Raw genomic sequence first — 5,481 nt, forward strand, 5'->3', positions numbered from 1 at the left:
TGGATGATGTTTGCTATTTTAAAGATATTTTGAAAAATCCTTGACAGAATCTGTCAACTATTGGTAGACTTCACAAAAACGTTTATATCTATTAATCCATGAAGGATTTTGCATCACCGTTTTTTTTAAACGAAACTAGACTTCAATAATTTTCTAAAAACATAAGATTTCGATTTTTATGACCTCTGAAACAGAGCAGTTTATTATTTCAAAAATGCCCTGTTCTGCTGTCATATTTGTCCAACAGTAAAAGTGTATGAGTTTCATTGTTTATTTGGCAGATCATATGAACGTTTTCTCTTGTGAAAATTTAACCAAATCTTCAAGGATACCTTTAGTTTTGGATGATTAAATTTGATGGAATTTTATTAAGGTTTGCCTTGGTTTCTAATGGCCTAAACAAAATTGGCAGAAACTGTCAATCTTTGACAGCCTGCACTAAAAGAGCAATATCTCCAAAAACCTTTAACCTTTTTGGTTAACTACCATTTTTAGAGTGAACTACACTTCATGAAGTTTTTGAGATCAATTGGTATGATAGTTTATGATGATTGAGTTGGTTGTTATGAATTTTTAAAGATGACACAAAAACAGCAAAACTTTCTAGAAAACAACTTGATTATATTTGTTTTGATGGATGATACGATATGACTAAATGGTGTGAGTTGTGAGAGTTATGATTAACGCACATAAATGTTGGTATCTGACACTCGAACAATTGGTGTCGAGTATAAATGATAGTTTACTGATAAAGAGTTTTGATGATTTTGAATTGTTTGGTTTGCGTTGAAAAGATGTCAAGATGTTAAGTTTTGAGTCGAGAGACGAGTTCACGTAGTGAGATTCACGCGTTGAAATCTCGTGGCTGACATTATATATGAATAGGTCATGCCGAAATTTTTAGTGAAATTAGAATTTGAGCATAGTCAATTCTTGTTGACCCGTGACTCAAATACATGCCTAATGGAAAGTTTAACTTTCTAATCGGTTAATTAGACGAGATGAGAGCGAATAGATCTGCTAAGAAAGTGGACTTTTCGATGTGTTAAATATTTCTTTTAATTGAAGCGCTGCTAATTATAACATAAGGATGTTATAATTAATGAGTAATGACGAGAGATAATAATTGTTATATTGATTAACAATCAAGAGAGATGAACATTAGAGATACTAATGTTTCATAAAAGAGATTAGATTATTAATCGAGGTTTCTTTTATAACTTCTCACCAATTCTTCATAACGATGAAGGTCCTTTTGGGAAGTAACGACTTGAGGGAGAGAGTGACGTTACTCATTGATACAGAGACACAACGAGGTGGGCATTACTTTTACTATACGTATATAGAGATCCCCTGCGTGTCGTAGGCCTCTTATACGAATGAATGCATGAGATGATTTAACTGTTAATTTCAGTTTTATATATATCTATCAAATGAGTTTAATGTTACATTTGAGCAAGTTATTTCGTTACAAAATATTTGAGTTAAAGTTATTTCAAGTATTGTCTTGCCATAAAATGTTTAAATTTTAGTATGATATCTATCTGCTTTGGCTTTGCCAATGATGCAATCGAATTCGGGTCCTGAGCAGTTGATAGCTATCCTGCCAGGGCTAGTGTACACCAGTGACCGTGAGTCATCTAGCGGGTTGGCCGGTCAAGTGACCGTGAGAGGTGGCCACCTCTCCGGCACACAGTTTCAGATATGATAGATTACAAAAGAACTTAGTCTGATCAGACGAACTTTAAGAATCACAAATGAACTTAGTAAGCTTGGGCCTTTTTAGCGAAAAACTCCCTTGCTGTACTGATTATGATGGCATGACAATTTATAGTTTTGAAGCATGTATTTTTTTATACCTAGGCATATGTGCCCACTGAGTGCTTTTGTACTCAGCCCTGCATATGTTTTCTAAATGTGCAGGTTGAGCTGATGTGATGATGGTGCTGCAATGAGCGGAGTCTCCAGGGTTGTTAATAAATAGTTAACCTGTCTAGAATATGTCTTCATACATATGTCTAGCTACTTTCCGCTGCAAGATGTTGTTGATGTTATAGTATGTTATGTCATACTTTGAGTCTTAAGAGAATGGTTTCATACGATGTATAACTTGATTAATGATATTAATTAAGTTTTATGTTATCTTTCATAGACTGTTTTCAATTGAGTATTAATGAATAAAAATGACGAGTTTTATTAAGATGAGTAAGTTTTACGGCTATAAATGACGCCCCTTTTCTTCCCCTTCTTCTTTAACCCCATCCCTAGTCGTGGATCACTCGGCCTAACTATCCCTAGTTAGGGCGGGCTGTGACAGAGTGGTATCAGAGCGAAGGAAAGCTCTGAATTAAAAGTCTTGAGTTTAGTCTAGAATGAGTCACTAGACTAATAGTTATTAACAACCGTGAGCTCAGCGCACCATCACACCAGGCTCAACGAGGTATGTAAAATTTCACAGTTTATTTGACGTTAAATTTTGAAGAGCACGATGTTGAGGTTATATGATGAGTTATGATGTTATGCTTTGAAGATGCATAGTTTGAGTTTGAGGATGACAACATGATTAATAATGAGTTATTATGTTGTAAGAGCATATGTTGACGTTACATGATGAATCATGAGAGCGTTTATATCATATGATGTTATATGATTGAAGATGCATAATTATGAGTTATGATGTGATGTATTTGAGATGTTTTGTGATGAGAATTGTTTGAGCAGTTGTGATAAGTCACGATGATTTAGATGAAGGAATCTAATGTCATTGTTAAGAGAGATTTTTTTTTTACTAAGTAGAAGGATGAAATGAGAACTTAGAGCTAAAGCTTGAGAGAATTAGCAATTGCTTTAAGTACTTGTTGGTTTGAGTTATGAGTTTGAGTTATGAGCTTGAGTATAATAGCATGATTAATGATGAGTTATTAGCATGCTGCAATGAGATATTGTACGATATGTTGAGTTATTTTGTGACGCGAGTTTTGCTCACGCAACCTTAATGGTACTTGAGGAGGTATCATGAGCCATAGTCTTTGGAGATGGCTTTGAGAGAGAATTGTTGAGTTGTCTTACTGAGTCACGATGATTTAGATTAAGGGATCTAATATCATTGTTTAGAGAGATTCTCTACTGAGTAAAAATGGGACGAGATGAGAATTTAGATGTTTTGAGCTTGAGTTTTAAGATAACAGTACTACTTAATAGGAGTTTTGCTAAGTTATGTTTTGTTTATTTCTGTTGCTGGAGCCAAGTAGAGTTAGTTTCTAGAGTCACCTTTAAGTTCTCCTTATAGGTTGGCCAGGACTGTTGGCACTGCACGAAAGTGGACTGTTGTGAGATCGAACTCAGGAAAGATCGGATACGAGGACGAGGCGTACAGTATGTGGTACAGAGATACCCTAGCAGATTTTCAAACACATGTTCATAGACTATGAAAGGATGAAAGCCTTATGGTTGTTACTAGACTGGATGGCATCGTGCACCTAGTCCCCGTGCTACCAATCGAGTGGTAGGATTGAGCAAGGAAGAAAGCCACTCAATATGATGGGACATGTTGTCTTGAGCATTGGACCCACAGGAGATGAGATTTGTTACAGATACCCAGATTTTCTATGCGGATCTAATGACCGGATGCTTGTTTTCTACCAGAGACTCTAGAAGAGTGTAGTAGATATCGAGTCGATCCTTGAGTATCAGTTACCAAAGATGATAAAATGATAAACGATAATGAGGATGAGAAGTAGCCGAGGATGGCTAGAGTTGATGAGGATGAGAAGAGAAGTCGATGTAGGCTAGAGCTAAGGATGATCTTGAGAGTATGCGCGGTACACCCTCGTTTTTGATTAGTTGCAATTACATTGCGATGTATATAACTTACTTAGGAGATATTGGTACTTGAGATTTTGACATGATGATAGATAAGCATGCGAATATAGTACCCTACTGATGTTAAATAGATGGATGTTCCTAGTGTGCTAAAGTAGCAACTAGATGAGTTGACTGGTAGCAGTTACCGTAGGAGGTCCAGACCGAGACATAGTACTATTAATGGTGTCGGTTTAGAAGGGACATTACGATAGATACTATGGTTTTTGTAGGGTTTAAATAACCCCTTTATGTAAGCCCTCTAAAACGAGGCATTCTACTGATGGATATATTAGGTTGACCAGAGTGGTCTTTTTGTTAGCATTTCGTGAGTGCTTATTGCCTTACAGATGAATGTTAAGGTGACCGTGAGGGTTTCCTTAAAGTTGAGTTAGTAAATTGAACTTGAGTTTTGAGGATGCTTAGAGCGTTGGTCGAGTTGAGTTTTCCTTTTGTGATTTCAAAAATGCCTCAAAGATGTCATCAAGAGTGTGATGTGAAGGATAGGCGGGATAATACTCCGCCACCACCACCGCAACATGAGAGGAGAGTTGAAAAATATTGAACTTTCGAAACAAGAGTCTAGAACATATGACCCTGAGTTTAAGCTTTTAGCTTGCTGGTGTGAACTTAAGTTTTGTTATGTATAGTATGTTGAGGGTTTAGAAGACACATAATTTCCAAGTTCGGGATAGTTTATCCCGTGTGACTGGGGAGTGATTATGTTGGACCTGGCCAGTCCGCATGATCCAAATCTCAGTAGACGTGTTTTGGGTTTATAAACCCACGTGTTTCAACTTTCGGTTGAAAAGCCAGATGGGTTCTTACTCTAGGTCATTTTTGTTCGACCTGGTAGTTACTTCATTCTACCCTCTGGTCATTCATTTGAGTCTCTTGAACAATTTGTTTTGATGTCGTTCTAGGATTGAACCCTTACAACTTTTGAGTTATCCTAGTAGATTCTTTTGATGTATAAGACTAGTGAGAGGCACGTCAGAAGACTTTAACACCCGAGCAACTGGTAAACTACACCTGAGAACAATTCAAGGCTACTCTTGAGAAATATGTACCAAGGAGTACAGTAAGCAGCAAGAGGCTGACTATCGAAGTTTGATGCAAGGAAAGAAATCGGTTGTAGAGTATAACCGAGAATTCTGTGAGCTATCACGATTTGCTCATCAGAAGATGGATACTGATGATGAGATGTCTGAGTTTTATGTGCCGGTTTAAGGCAGGACTTTAAGGTAGTATTGGGCAAGTTATTGGATGCATCAGTTAGAATCCTGTTTAATACAGGAGCCTCGCATTCTTTAAGTGTTTGAAGCATGTTACCTTCAAACTCGAACCAAAACGAGCTAGTCCCAAGTTGAGAGTAATCACTTCTGTAGGAAGAGCTTCTACAGTTTCTCACATGATTTCTAAATTAGAGTTTGAGTTAGGATCACTAAAGATGAAAACAAGAACCTTGCACTTAATGCCTATGTGGAACGTAGACATTATTCTAAGGATGGACTGGTTAGCAGAGAACTTTGCCCCGATTGATTGTTAGAAGAGACAGATAACTTTCCAACCACCTGGGAAGGAACAGACATGTTTTCACGACATTGATAGAAAGAAGAG

The 5,481-nt window shown here is 37.0% G+C and overlaps 1 long non-coding RNA gene across 1 annotated transcript; it reads left to right on the forward strand.

The window, feature by feature from the left end:
• Positions 1-972: 972 nt before the first annotated feature.
• Positions 973-2,141, forward strand: LOC130997903 (uncharacterized). The gene is made up of 2 exons (XR_009093248.1): positions 973-1,316; positions 1,924-2,141. It is a non-coding gene; the product is annotated as an uncharacterized LOC130997903 (long non-coding RNA).
• The last annotated feature ends 3,340 nt before the right edge of the window (positions 2,142-5,481 follow it).

This window comes from Salvia miltiorrhiza, chromosome 8, assembly GCF_028751815.1.
Source record: "Salvia miltiorrhiza cultivar Shanhuang (shh) chromosome 8, IMPLAD_Smil_shh, whole genome shotgun sequence".
NCBI classification, from domain to species: domain Eukaryota; kingdom Viridiplantae; phylum Streptophyta; class Magnoliopsida; order Lamiales; family Lamiaceae; genus Salvia; species Salvia miltiorrhiza.